A 16,117-nucleotide genomic window follows, 5' to 3' on the forward strand; every position below is an offset into this window, starting at 1 on the left:
AACTTCTAGAAGATATTTCTAGAGAGAAAGGCAGTACAGGATGAAAGTAACATTTTAGCAATGTCTGTAACATTATATTTCTTTTAAAAAAATGATCTGGAGCAAATTGCAATATGTTAACATCTGTTCAGTCTTGGTGATAATTATGTAGATGTTTTATTTTTCTTATACCTTTAAATATGCTTGGAATATTTCATAAGTTCTGTTAAAATTAAGTTTCATAAGAAGTTTCAGGATATTATTTAGGAGAGAAATTCTCTTGTGTATCATAAAACATTCAAGTTACTGGTAAAAAAATATCTTTGATATGTACACGCAAATTCATGTCTGTTGAGTCCGTGATGCTATCTAACCATTTTATCCTTTGCCACCCCCTTCTCATCCTGCCCTCAATCTTTCCCAGCCTCAGGGTCTTTTCCAACAAGTGGGCTCTTTGCAACAGGTGGCCAAATATTGGAGCTTCAACTTCAGCATCAATCTTTCCAAAGAACATTCAGGGTTGATTTCCTTTAGGGTTGACTGGTTTGATCTTCTTGCTGTCCAAGGGACTCTCAAGAGTCTTCTCCAACACCATAGTCCAAAAGCAGCAATCTTTTGGCTCTCAGTCTTCTTTATGGTCCAGCTCTCACATCCGAACACGACTACTGGAAAAACTATAGCCATGACTATGCAGACCTTTGTTGGCAAAGTGATGTCTCTGCTTTTTAATACACTGTCTAGGTTTGTCATAGCTTTTCTTCCAAGGAGCAAATCTCTTTTAATTTCATGGCCGCAGTCACTGTCTGCAGTGACTTTGGAGTCCAAGAAAATAAAAGCTACACCAACACAAAGTCACTGTCTTCTTCTGTCATTGGCTGTCTGCTAGGGCGGGCTGCGGAGAAGGCAATGGCACCCCACTTCAGTACTCTTGCCTGGAAAATCCCATGGATGGAGGAGCCTGAAAGGCTGCAGTCCATGGGGTCACTGAGGGTCCGATACAACTGAGCGACTTCACTTTCACTTTTCATTTTCATGCATTGGAGAAGGAAATGGCAACCCACTCCAGTGTTCTTGCCTGGAGAATCCCAGGGACGATGGAGCCTGATGGGCTGCTGTCTATGGGACAGCACAGAGTCGGACACGACTGAAGTGACTCAGCAGCAGCAGCAGCAGCAGGGAGGGCTGGCTCACACTTTAAAGCATTCATCCTGATATAAATTTCCAGGGGACGATTTTGAAGCCAGACAAAAATCTTTAATATAGGCATTCTCTATCTGCTACCACTCTTACTCACTGCTGCTTTTTAATTCTCCTTTTATTCAAATTAAATACCTTACAGTCATTCAGAAACTGTTCCTTATGTTGCCACATCTTCCCACCGTCAGAGCAGTTAATTAGTTCTTGGCAGGTCTGAGATTCTGAAGAGCTTGGAAGGATGATTTGCAATTGTGCGCTGAAGTACAGCAAGATGCTTCAAATAAACATGGTTACAAGTCCATTGTTTGGCATTTGTCAATTTCTACACCATCTAGATTTTCATTTATTTGGCAGTCATAGAAAGCCTTATTTATTTCACATTTCTGAAGGTAGAGCCATCATCATTTCTAATACCTGAACAAATGAAGGCTGTAAAAAATCCTAAGGAAAAGCATTAAAAGGAAAATGGGATCTTATTGAAGCAAAAAGCCCTATAAAATCTGAAAAGGGCTTTGCTATGGAAGACCTATACTGTAAAATTGATTCTTATTACTGCTGTTACCTTTGAAGAGGTCAACAATGAGAGACATACAGAGAATCTTTTTTTATTCATCTTTGCCAGCAAAATAGGGTCCTTTCTTCTGAGACTGGCATTCAGAATCTTCAGGGGTTTTGAACCTAGCACATTTCTCTGATTATTTCTTCCACTGTTTATCTGTACATGTGCTACATGGCAATTTTTAATCATTTCAGCCCTTCCTAACAGCCTGACTCAATTTTTACTTGCTTCCAGTGCCTTTTTTTTTTTTTTTCTACTGGGGGCTTTCTCTCCTAAAGACAAATTATGAAAAATATAGGATGTCCAGTTAAATTTGAGTTTCAGATAAACAAGGGATATTTTTCAGTCTAATAATGGAATATGCAATATTTGGGCTATACTTGCACTAAAAATTTAAATCTTGCATATATGAAGTTCAAGTTTAACTGGCTGACCTGTACTGTATCTGGCAACCCTACTTCCTTTGAACTCTTGGGGGACTGACTATTCTTATCATTCACTGATCGCCTGGCGTTCCCTACCCAGTCCTATTGTATCCCTTTAGTCAGATTTTCAGCTCCATGGAAACAGGGAGGAGTTCCATTTCCAGTTTGGATGCAAAAGGATAAGCAAGATCTTCATTCATGTGAAGATAAAACTCAGAAATCACCAGGCCAACATACAAACAAAAACAATTATATATTTTTTAAGACATGAAAGAACTGTGAGCACAAAGAAATGTTAAAGATATAATACCAGAGAAGCTGATAGATGTGAGCTGATAGCCACGCTTCTGTGGCTAGTCAGGAAGCATAAAGGAGTCAGCCAAAGAAGGTCTGTCTTTGCTGGGACTAGGAGAAACCAGTCCATGCTGTACAGCTCTTGGACCGGCATGTTATATTTTAATCTAACCTTATTCCAAACACTAATCCTCTGTACCTAGTAATTCCCTCTCTGGGAGTTTTGCTGAGTAAGCAGAGGCTGGGAGCTGCAGTGGGAAGTGAAAAAAGACAGTGTGATCTTGGAGCCAGAAAAAAAGACAGATCAATACCTGCAGGGAATAATAATAAATATGACATTGTAAGAAAAAATGGAGGTGAAAAAAAAATAAAACAAAACCATTGAGGTGCTGAAACACAATAACTATATAATACTATCTAAAATTCTATATTGGGAGAAGGAAATGGCAGCCCACTCCAGTATTCTCGCCTGGGAAATCCCATGGACAGAGGAGCTTGGGGGGATATAGTCCATGGGGTTGCAAAAGAGTCAGACACGACAGAGATTAAACAACAACAAATTCTATGAAAAAAATGAAATCACTAAAATTATAGTTAAATAAAAATATTTTCAGATAAACAAAAGATAAGAGAAATCATTGTTGGCAGATTCACACTATCAAATATGCTAAAGAGAGTTTTTCAGACTGAAATGAAATGATACCAGATGGATATTTATATCTACAATAAGGAGTAAATAACCTTGATACAGGGAAGAATAAAGGGTTAATATAAAAGATTATCTTCTCTCTTAAATTTTTAAAAAGTCAGTTAAAATTTTTTACATTATATGAAATATGAATTCAAGGTTGATCACGATAAGTTGTAATCCCTAGAGGGCTGATTATAAAAATAATAAAAATAGGCATAGCTAAAAAAGCCAGCAGACAAGATACTAAAACATGCTCATCCACTCCTCTCCAGATAAAAAGGTGGAAAGAAGGAACAGAGAATTGAAAGAAATAAAAAGAGAATAGAGACCCTGTTTCCTTTGGAGATTTCTTTGTCGTGAACTAATTTTTTTTTTAATTGAAGTATAGTTGCTTACAATATGTGATAGTTTCAGATGTACAGCAAAATGACTCAATTATACATGTATATGTGTGTCTGTGAATATATATATTTTTCTTTTGCAGATTCTTTTTCCTTATAGGTTATTATAAAATTTCATATAGTTCCCTGTACTACACAGTAATTCTTTGTTGTATGTCTGCTTTATATATAGTAGTTGGTTAGTAATTCCAAACTCCCAATTTACTCTCCTCCCTCCCTTTCTCGTTTGGTCATGATAAGTTTATTTTCTATGTTTTTCTAAGTTCGTTTTCTAAATATGTTCTCTGTCTTTGTCATAAACTACTTTACTTTTCCGAAATGGATGAGAAAACCACACCTCTTCCAGCTCAGAGAATCAATCCATTCTAACCCTGTTCTTTGTGGGCCTCTGTGAGCTGTAGTCAGAGGGGCTTGCCTGGAATGCTGTATCTGTGTGGTCAGTTCTGCATGTGAGTTTTTTTTCATGAGATGCAATTTATGTGTAATAGGTTTCACCCTTTTAAAGGATACAGTTTAATGTTTTTAATATGTTTACAGAGATTTGCAATAATTATGGTAACCCAATTTAAAATATTGCATGAATATTTTATACATGCAATATTTCAGGAAATGATAATCAATTTTGCTAATTATTAGAGAAATGCAAATCAAAACTACAATGAGGTATCACCTCACACCGATTAGAATGGCCATCCTCAAAAAGTCTGCAGTCAGTAAACAACTGGAGAGACTGTGGGAAAACCTCCAACACTGTCGGTGGGAATATAAATTGATACAGCCACTATGGAGAACAGAATGTAGGGTCCTTAAAAACCTAAAAATAGAACTACCATATGATACACCAATCCCATTCCTTGGCATATATCTGAGAAAATTATAATTCAAAGATACATGTACCCAAGTACTCATTGCAGCACTATTTACAATAGCCAGGACATGGAACCAACCTAAATGTCCATCATCAGAGGAATGGATAAAGATGCTGTGGTTCATATAGACAATGGAATATTACTGAGCCATAAAAAGAAGGGAATAATGCCATTTGCAGCAATATGAATGGGCTTAGAGATTGTCACACTAAATGAAGTCAGACAGAGAAAGACAAGTATTATATGATATCACTCCTATGTGGGTCTTTTTAATATGTTGTTGGATTCTGTTTGCTAGAATTTTGTTTTCATTAGGGATATTGGCCTTTAGCTTACATTTTTTGGGGCATCTTTGTCTGATTTTAGTATTAGGGTGATGGTGGCCTCATAGAGTGAGTTTGGGAGTCTGCCCTCCTCTGCAATTTTCTGGAGGAGTTTGAGTAGGATAGATGTTAGCTCTTCGCTAAATTTTTGGTAGACTTTACCTGTGAAGCTATCTGGTCCTGGGCTTTTGTTTGTTGGAAGATTTTTGATTACAGCTTCAATTTCCATGTTTTTGATGGGTCTGGTAAGATTTTCTATTACTTCCTGGTTCACTTTTGGAAGGTTATACTTTTCTAAGAATTTGTCCTTTTCTTCCAAGTTGTCCATTTTATTGGCATATAATTGCTCACAGTAGTCTCTTACGATCTTTCGTATTTGTGTTGTCTGTTATGATTTCTCCATTTTCGTTTCTAATTTTTTTTTTAATTCTTCTCCCTTTTTTTTTTCTTGATGAGTCTGGCTAATTGTTTGTCTGTTTGTCTTCTCAGAGAATCAGCTTTTAGTTTTGTTGATTTTTGATATAGTCTCCATTTCTTTTTCAGTTATTTCTGCTCTGATTTTTATGATTTCTTTCCTTCTACTAACTTTGGGGATCTTCTTTTCTTCTCTTTCTAGTTGCTTTAGGTGTAAAGTTAGGCTTTTTATTTGACGTTTCTCTTGTTTCCTGAGGTAGGCTTGTATCGCTGTGAATCTCCCTCTTAGCACTGCTTTTACTGAATTTCATAGGTTTAGGGTTGTCATGTTTCATTTTCATGTTTCTACACATATTTTTATTTCCTTTCATATTTCTTCCATGATTTGTTGGTTATTCAGAAGCATGTTGTTTAGCCTCCATATGTTTGTATTTTTAATAGTTTTTCTGCTGTAGTTGACATCTAATTTTACTGCATTGTATTTGGAGAAGATGCTTGAAATGATTTCAAGTTTTTTTAATTTTCCAAGGCTAGATTTATGGCCCAGTAAATGATCAATCCTAGAGAATGTTCCATGTGCACTTGAGAAAAAAGGTGAATTCTGTTGTTTTTGGGTGAAATGCCCTATAGATATCAATTAGGTCTAACTGGTCCATTGTATCATTTAGAGCTGTGTTTCCTTGCTAGTTTTCTGTTTGGTTGATCTATCCATAGGTGTGAGTGGGGTATTAAAGTGCCCCACTATTACTGTGTTACTGTTAATTTCCCCTTTCATACTTGTTAGCACTTGCCTTACATATTGAGGTGCTCCTATGTTAGGTGCATATATATTTATAATTGTTGTATCTTCTTCTTGGATTGATCCTTTGATCCTTATGTAGTGTCCTTCCTTGTCTTTTATCATGGTCTTCATTTCAAAGTCTATTTTGTCTGATATAAGTGTTGCTACTCCTGCTTTCTTTTGGGCTCCATTTGCATCCTAAAAAATGGTACAAATGAACTTACTTTTAAAACAGAAATAGACTCATAGATGTAGAAAACAAATTTATGGTTACCAAGGGGCGAAGGAGGGGGATGAAATGGGAGATTCATCCACACTACTACTAACTAAAAATAAGGACCTACTCAATATTCTATAGCATAGGAAACTCTACTCAGTATTCTGTAATGACCTCTACGGGTAAAGAATCTAAAAAAGAGTGGGTATATGCATATGTACAACTGATTCACTTTCCTGTAAATCTGAAACTAACACAACATTATAAATAAATGGACGTGAGTCTGAGTGAACTCCAGGAGTTGGTGATGGACAGGGAGGCCTGGTGTGCTGCAATTCATGGGGTTGCAAAGAGTCGGACATGAGGTCGCAAAGAGTCGGACATGACTGAGCGACTGAACTAAACTGAACTGATCTGATGCTCTAATAAAAATTAATTTAAAATACAAATCAAAAATAAAAGTAATTAGAAAAGGAAAAAGTATGTTTCATCATCCCCAAAGAAACCTTGTACTCATCTGCCCCTTTCATGTAGCCACTCGGCTTGTTAAATTTTGGAATCCCGGGCTCTACCTTAAAGACTTTGAAACCACATGCCTTGGGGTAGATAGGAACACATGTGTATTTAACAAGCTCCTGCAGATGCTTTGGGGGAACACAAACAGTTGACAATCACATCAGTAATTGTTATTCTTCTCTCCTTAAACCTATTTCACTTTGTTTCTCGTTGCATCCTGGAAGTTCACAAACATCTCGCACTCCATGGTGAAACTGAGCTTGTACCCTCTTCCGGGACTGCCTGACCCAGAAGCTCATCTTCCAGTGCCTTGTTTCTGATGAGTTCCCCTAGTTGATGCTGTCTGAGGGCCCTATGAAAAGTCACATAGATTTAAAAGAAGAAAAAGTTTTGCTAAAGAATACAAGCAAACCTTTTAACTGATCAATATAAGTCACAGTAGACAGTAATGGTTAAGAAAAGAGCATAAAGTGTGATCAGGTCCAATCAAAGGGGTCTCTCTTTGTGAAGTTGAGCAAATCACTCCAACTCACAGCAAGTTCTACTCTGGAATAACACCTTCTTCTTGAATTTGTGATTAAGATAAAATGAAACAAAAGAAGTCGGTTATCTGGAATAATGCCTGGGACATGATAAGCATTCAATAGACATTAATTATTAGCATTATAGTTTATGGCTCACAGTTTCTGGTTAGGCTTGTTGTTGTTATTTGGTCACGAAGTCATGTCTGACTCTTGTGTGACCCCGTGGACTATAGTCCTCCAGTCTCCTCTGTCCGTGCAATTTCCCAGGCGAGAATACTGGAGTAGGTTGCCATTTCCTTCTCCCTTCCTGACCCAGGGATTGAACCTGAGTCTTCTGCACTGGCAGGCAGATTCTTTAGCACTGAGTCCCCTGGGAAGCTCTTATTAAGACCAGTTTGAAGAAGCAGTTTGCTGCTCTATCCCACTATCAAGTTAAGAGGCTTGAAATTTTATAACCACATCTTGTTTCATGGCATGTTGTCACTGAGAAAGAGATGTATGAAAAAACAGAGGGAAGTGGCAGGGTAGTAGATTGTCTTCCTTATTCAGATGGAATTTAGAGAAGTTGAGTCTGCACATTTTTTGCAACTATTATCATGGAGCATAGAGTACAATCATGTATCTTTGCTGGTGAAAGATAGAAAGCCTCACATCTTGTATAGTTTCTGTTTGTTTCTATAGTAATTCAAAAGCCATTGTACCCTCTCTCTACATAAAACATTTGGGGTAATTAATTTTTTTTACATATATCTGTCTGTCCCTGTTTCTTGTTTCATGAATAATATTCTATGTTCTCTGACACTCTAGAGCAATCACAGGAATTCTGAAGTGAATCAGTCCACCAAGACAAAGGGAAAGGAGAGAGGAGGGAGTACGCTGTTACTTTAGGAGGAAAGATGTGTGTAGTTTGACTACAAATACAGAGGCAGCTTTGATTGGGGAAACATAGGAGAGATACAAGAGCAATCAGAGGAAACTATTATAAAGATCTCCTGGGCAGAGGGAAAAGTCAGTGCAGGAAATATTCATGTGGGGAGGAAACAGCTGGTTAAAAATACTGAGTATCCATCATGTGGAGAAATAAACATGGAGATGAGCACCGTGAGAGCACAGGCTTCTTGCCAGGACTGGGATGAGGGCAGGGGTGGGCTTAGAATACATACCCACACACATGCACACACGCACGTGCGCACACACACACGCACGCACTCCAGTATCTTTTGGACTCCTTGCCAAGGACAGTGACAAGGGCATATCCTTCGCCTGGTGATGGGATGAATGAGAGCTGTGGGCTGACTCCAGGTGCCTAGAGAAAGAATATCCGGGCTGTTATTTTCATGGATTTCATAGCTCTGGAGGGCACAGCAGCTCTCCCATCACAGCCACAGAGCCCAGGAGACAGTTCTCCCAACAGGACAGTTCTTATACCCCTTCCTTTTATACTTTCATCTGTTGAGCTTCCTTTGGGGGGAAAATCATATTTCTGGGAAATAAGGGTGCTTGCCTTATTGTGTGAAGGGAACTCCTGAGAGGTATATACTTTAGAACTTAGAGAGTCTAACAGAGAAAGAAAATGGGAAAGAGGAGTTCAGCAGTAAAACAGAAACAGTTGTGACTCCCATGAAATAATGAGTTGACCAAAAATTTTGTTTCCCATAACACCTTATGGAAAAACCCAAACAAACTTTTTGGCCAGTGTAACATAAGGCAGGCTGGTGGTTGAGAAGAAGAGGAATAACATTCTAAGAATGAGGGCAGAGAGACAGACTCAAATAAAGGAGATCAAGGAAATATTAGAAAAATATGAATATTAAATAGTTTTCAGAACCTAATTCATACTTAGGACACTAACTTCTGTGAGCTAAGGCTGATGTATAAGTGACAGATTATTTTTATAATAGAGGCATCTTAAATAGAAAACAGAAGAAAAAATAAACATGAACATCGTATTTTTATTGTACTGACTAAATCTGAAGTCGATAAACAGGAAGGATAAATGGAGGCCTGGTCTATGCTTCCTTGTAATTTGTGGATGATACAATAAGAGGAAGGATGGGAAATAATCAAGTTTTTGTGATCATCCTCTCTTAGACCTAAGATGCTCCTGAGATCTGAAACAAAAATTATTCCGTAGGAAAACAGATAAATTATAAAATGCATCCATTTACTGTGTGGTTCAGGGAAAGAAAAAAGTGCTTTTGTAAAAAGTGAAGCACAAGGACAGTGGGTGAAAGGATAGCAAACAGCAGAGTTACCACCTGGGGAAGAAAATGTCACTTCAAATAAGAAGTAGGAAAACTCCTGAGAGGTTTGAAAAGAGAGTTTCATATTCATTCCAATTAAAAGTACAGACAGGTCAAAGTCGGATGTCTAGAGTTTCAGAGAAAATCACATACAGGTAAATATCACCACTGAAGGAACGATGCAAGTCAAAGACATAGATTGTAGAAGTGTTGCATTTTTGAGTGTGTACTTTTGTTTTATCTTTATCATAAAGTGTTAGTTGTTCAGTCGTGTCTGACTCTTGGTGACACTATGGACTGTAGCTCGCCAGGCTCCTCCATCCCTAGGATTCTTCAGGCAAGAATACTGGAGTGGGTAGCCACTCTCTTCTCCAGGGGATCTTCCTGATCCAAGGATTGAACCTGGGTCTCCTGCATTGCAAGCAGATTCTTTACTGTCTGAGCCACCAGGGAGGCCCCGTGAGACCAAATGTAATCAGATAAAATCTTAAGAGTGTTTGATATGGGCATGGGGGAAGAGTGATGTTTTTTCTTATGATAAGCAGGTGGTTTATGGCCCATAAATAATAATTCAGAAATGAAAGCTAGCTATAACTAGAAATATGATTAAATTGTATAAAATTTCCAGTTTTATACAGAGTAGATATTGTCTTAATTAAAGGATGTCATCAATAAACACAATTTTAAATTTAGGAGTAGCACACCTGCAGATGGAACCACACACTCTAAATTAAGTCAGACACCTCTTAGTAACCGAACAACAGCAAGCCTAATTCTTTAGAGAGTGATAAACTCTTAGAGATCTCGATATGAATAGGTAAAAGTGCATTATATAAATTAGAAGAACATGTCAAAAATGTGAAATCAGTTTGTACTTGTACTTGTACTTCTAAAAACAGGTTTCTTTTCTTAAAAAGGAGAAAGTGAGGCCATAGTTTTGCTTGTCATTTATCTCCTTTCTTTGCTTGCTCTCCTGTCCAAGACTGTTTTTCACACCAGTTTCATCCTCATCACTATGGTTAGAACGGCAGTACATGTTTGCATTTATGGATTTTTCACCATATTTTTAATCTTGAAAGAAAAATCATACACAGTCCTATTACAGTAACATGTTTAAAATCCATATTTGTTTTACTTTTTACTTTTTATTCTTTGTTCATAGCTATGTATTCTGACACAACAATAATTATAGCAGAGTGTTTTTTTAGGTGTGTCCTGCCTACAGCCTTGGACCTGAATTGCTAGACTAAATATTGTGTGGGGGATCTTCACACTCACCCCCTGAGGAGCAGATCTGAATTCCACTGGCTACCACTTGTACTATACAAATAGCCTCCATCTCCTTTCGTTTTCTACTTCAAAGGAAACTTGCTGTTGTCCTTTTCTCTCTGACTTTATGATAAAGCCTTTTATATACCATCACCCTGGACTGTGTCTGCTTCCTCAGTGTTCCTCCATAGAACGTTGCTGCCGTCTGGGGGGCCGCCCTCCCTTGTGTGCAGTGTGAAATGACCATGGTTTTCAGCCACTATCCCTGAGTAGGGCTTCCCCTTTGCTGGGGACAAGTAAAAACCCACTACACACACATTCCAAAATTCTTGTTAGAAAGCAGCACCAACCCCCATCCCTCTGAGAACTACTAAGACACATCACTCACTGTGTGAGCTAAAACTTCAGAACCAAATAACCACAAATGTAGCGTGATCCTAGAAATGTGGCAAAGAGCTAGTCATCCAAAGTGTCTCCTCAGTAGGCTTCCATGATTCCTGGAATCCCCACCATTGAGCACTGCCTCAGTTAGGTATATACAATGATGTTGTTATTGTTCAGTTGCTGAGTCATGCCCAACTCTTTACAACCCCATGGTCTAAAGCACACTAGGCTCCTCTGTCCTTCACCATCTCCCTGGGCTTGCTCAAACTCATGTCCATTGAGTCAGTGATGTCATCCAGCTATCTCATCCTCTGTTGTCCCCTTATCCTCTTGCCTTCAGTCTTTCCCAGCATCAGGGTCTTTCCAATGAGTCAGCTCTTCACATCAGGTGGCCAGAGTATTGGAGATTCAGCTTCAGCATTGGTCCTTCCAATGAATATAATGATGAAAAAAGCCAAAACGTGTATAGCTCTTACAACATGCCAGACTCTGTTTTAAGCACTATTCCCATGTAGTAATTTAATGAACTCTGTAAGGTACTATTATTCTTCTTCCCATATAACTGATGAGAAAACTGAGGAACAGAGATGTTAGGTAAAGGGTAGCTAGTAGAATCAGCTGTTCAGCTGGTTAGAGGTAGGGCCAGTATTTGGACCAAGGCTGTCCAGGCCCAGAGTTCACTCATGCATGCTTTTAGCCACAGGATTCCCAGGTGGTGCTAGTTAAAGAACCCCCCTGCCAGTGCAGGAGACATAAGAGACGTGTGTTCGAGCCCTGGGTCAAGAATATTCCCTGGAGGAGGGAATGGCAACCCACTCCAGTATTCTTGCCTGGAGAATCCCATGGACAGAGGAACCTGGTGGGCTATAGTCCATGGGGTTTCAAAGAGTCAGATGTGAGTGAAATGACTTACCATGCACCCACTATGACACTTTACACAATACAAAGTCAAGGTCACAAACTCAAGTGGCCACCCACCGCTCAGATAACTGTACATTATCATGGAATGTAAAGAAAGTAAAGCCCAGCAGTGTGCCTATTTTTATGTATTCTATATAGTGAAAGTGAAAGTCGCTCAGTCGTGTCTGACTTTCTGCCACCCCATGGACTATACAGCCCATGGAATTCTCCAGGCCAGAGTGCTGGAGTGGGTAGCTGTTCCCTTCTTCAGGGGATCTTCCAAAGCCAGAGATTGAACCAAGTTCTCCCACATTGCAGGCAGATTCTTTACCAGCTGACCCACAAGGGAAGCCCATACTATACGGATGGCCCATCAAATATAAAATTAACACAAGGCACATATGTGGTTACATACCTTGAAGCTGCTCAGACCTGCCTTCCCATCCTAGTCTACCACCACAAACTGTGTAACCATGAACTTAGCATTGTAAGCAGCATGAAGTAAACTTTCATACTTACTACTGTTAGTGTTATCATCTTTATTATGAAACATCTTTACTAGTAGTAGAAAAGTAGCATTTTCCCACAATGCTTCTCAACCTGGTAGTTCTTTAAAATCAACAGGAAAGGTTTGAAAAACGAGTTAGACTTTGGGATTTCCCAACATCCCTCAATGAGAGGAAAAGTCAAGATACTTTTAAAACAGTCCCAGAGGAGAGATGCCTCAGGGCTTGTTAAGAAAAGCCCTAGGTTGCTATTTAAAGGACAGCTCTGAACTGAACCCAGAAAAACCATTTCTTGAATAACGTTGGGACTTTCTTTGAAGCTACACACCAAAGTCATGGACTTCTGGAGTCCTGAATAGTGATGAGAAATAGACTCCGGGGGCAGGAGGGAGTGAGCATAGTGGATGATTTTTCTCAGTGGCTATAGAGTTCAGAACTTACAAAACTGAGGAGTGGGCAGAATAGAATAACTCCCCAGGGACCTGGAAAGAGATAGAGAAGGGGACGTGAGAGAAGAGAAGTCGCTAATCCCGAGAGAACATACGCCACCCTTTTCTCCTGGACTGATGGTTATGATACAATCTGGATGCCTGGGCATAATGATTTAAAACCCAACCTCTCTGGTGCTTTTCATTTTTATAATCATGATATCACTGCCATTTCATTTTTATTAATTGATTTTGGTGACAGATAATGTTAAATTCTTCCTTGATTTACATGTTCATATGAACTTTATTTTTAATATTTATTTATTTTGTTGGCTGCATTAGGTCTTAGTTTTGGCATGCAGGGTCTTCACTGTGGTGCAAGTGTTTCTCTAGTTGTGACTCAGGGTCTCAATAGCTGTGACGCGTGGGTTTAGTGGCCCCAACAGCATGTGGTATATTAGTTCCCCAACCAGGGATCTAACTCGTGTCCCTGCAGTGGAAGCACGGAATCTTAATCACTGGACCGATGATGTCAATAATTCTTCGAAATATCCTCCACAACTGTTCCTCCTCTCGTACCCGATGCTGCGTCAACACTCAGTCCCTTGCAATCACTTGCATGCACCACACTGCTTATGAGCTCCACGTTCTCTCCCATTTCCTCCTCCCTTTTGCTAGCCACTTCTTACTCATCCACTAAGATCCCTTTTCAGCTGGCACTTTCTCTAAGAAGGCCCCAGGTTAGGGGATGTGTTCATCTCATATAGACATAATTTTGGTGCATGACTCTGTCACTGGACTTTACCCACTCTATATTAACTGTCCATGTATCTCTGCCACCCCAGACAGAGCCATAAGCTGCTTGAAATCCAAACTTTATATGTGCATCCACTAGAACAGAAGCAGCTTCACAGCAGCATTTCGTAAATGTCCATTGATTTGATAACTGATGGAATAAAAAAGAATGAAAATGTTTGGGGTAGTTTTACTACAGTTCATCTAGAAATTCATACAAATAACCAAAGCTGTGGGACCTCCAGTCATAGGCAACCAGGCCCAGCCATTGCTTGGGCATCAATGGCCCTGGCGCAGGGACTGCATATTAGTGTGGACTGGCCTTTACTGGGCTCTAGACTGAGTGACAACAGTCCCTCCCGTCCATCCAGGATAAATAAATCCTGTGCACATTGCTATCACTGGGCTCACCAAATTATCTATTAATTAACTATTTCTGTGGACCCAACATGAACTGATGGTCCCTGCCAGGCAGAACCACTGGGTCAGCAGGAGACAGGGTCTTGACTGCCCCAGGGCAAAGTCCTTTGTCACAACAGATGCACAGCCTGGCAACCCCTGCTTACCCATCTGCCCTCACAACATCAGAATGGAGACCCAAACCCTCCAGAAACATTGGTAATGATGGAAGTAAGAATCCGTAGGTCATCTCACCGATGTATTTTCCTAAAATCCAGAGACTTTGCTTTGCCAACTAAGGTCCATGTAGTCAAGGCTATGGTTTTTCCACTGGTCATGTATGGATGTGAGAGTTGGACTGTGAAGAAGGCTGAGTGCCAAAGAATTGATGCTTTTGAACTGTGGTGTTGGAGAAGACTCTTGAGGGTCCCTTGGACTGCAAGGAGATCCAGCCAGTCCATTCTGAAGGAGATCAGCCCTGGGATTTCTTTGGAGGGAATGATGCTAAAGCTGAAACTTCAGTACTTTGGTCACCTCATGCAAAGAGTTGACTCATTGGAAAAGACTGTGATGCTGGGAGGGATTGGGGGCAGGAGGAGAAGGGGATGACAGAGGATGAGATGGCTGGATGGCATCACTGACTCGATGGATGCAAGTCTGAGTGAACTCCAGGAGTTGGTGATGGACAGGGAGGCCTGGCGTGCTGCGATTCATGGGGTCTCAAAGAGTCGGACATGACTGAGTGACTGAACTGAATTGAAGAGGCTATGGAAATCTACATGGGGTGTGTATGTATAATTTCAAGTCAAACAGATTATTTTTATTTTTACCACATACAGAGGAAATAACATTTTTTTTCCAATTGAAGTATAGTTGATTTACAATATTATTTTCATTTCAGGTATATAGCAAAGCGATTCAGTTACACATATATATGTTTTCTGATTCTTTTCCATTATAGGTTATTACAAGATATTGAGTATAGTCCCTGTCTTATATAGTAAATCTTGGTTGTTTATTTTATATATAGTGGTGTGTATCTGTTAATCCCATAGTCTTAATTTGTCCCTCTCTCCTCCTTTCCCCTTTGGTAACTGTGAGTTTGTTTTCCATATCTGTGAGTTCATTTGTATTATTTTTTTAGATTCCACATATAAGTGATATCATATAATATTTGTCTTTCTCTTTTTCACTTGCTTCTCTTAGTATGATAACCTCCAGGTGCATCTGCCTGCGTGCTTAGTTGCTCAGTTGTGTCCAAGTGTTTGTGACCCCAAGGACTGTAGCCCACCAGGCTCCTCTTCCCATGGAATTCTCCAGGCAAGAATACTGGAGTGGGTTGCCAGGCCCTCCTCTAGGTGATCTTCCCAAGCCAGTGATCGAACCTCAGTCTTCTGCATTTCCTGCACTGGCAGGTGGATTCTTTACCACTGAGCCGCCTGGAAAGCCCCTCTATGTTGCTGCAGATGGCATTATTTCATTCTTTTTTTGGCTAAATATACAATATTCCATTGTATATGTGGACCACATCTTTCTGAATGTATCACATACATTCATCTGTTGATGAATGCTTAGGTTGCTTCCATGTCTTTGCTATCGTAAATAGTGCTGCTGTGAATGTTGGGGTGCATGTATCTTTTCAAATGAGAGTTTTTTACCCCAGATATATGCCAAGGAGAGGGATTGCTTGGTGATATGGTAGTTCTATTTTTAGTTTTTTTATTTTATTTTATTTTTTTATTATTTTTTTTTAGTTTTTATTTTTTAAATTTTAAAATCTTTAATTCTTACATGCATTCCCAAACAAAGGAACATCCATACTGTTTTCCATAGTGGCTGCAGCAATTTACATTCCCACCAAGACTGTAGGAAGGTTCTCATTCTCCACACTGAGAGGAAATAACCTTTTTATATCACAGAGATGTCAGATTCTGTTTAAAGATCATTCATCAGGCAGATATTTATTGTGTGCTCACTATGTGGGTTGTCTGCCAAATTAGATG

The 16,117-nt window shown here is 39.4% G+C and overlaps 1 protein-coding gene across 1 annotated transcript in view; it reads left to right on the plus strand.

Moving 5' to 3' along the window:
- NKAIN3 (sodium/potassium transporting ATPase interacting 3) overlaps positions 1 to 16,117 on the plus strand; it is a 534,628-nt gene that overhangs the window by 168,715 nt on the left and 349,796 nt on the right. The window lies entirely within an intron of this gene.

Source organism: Ovis aries, chromosome 9 (assembly GCF_016772045.2).
Source record: "Ovis aries strain OAR_USU_Benz2616 breed Rambouillet chromosome 9, ARS-UI_Ramb_v3.0, whole genome shotgun sequence".
NCBI classification, from domain to species: Eukaryota; Metazoa; Chordata; class Mammalia; order Artiodactyla; family Bovidae; genus Ovis; species Ovis aries.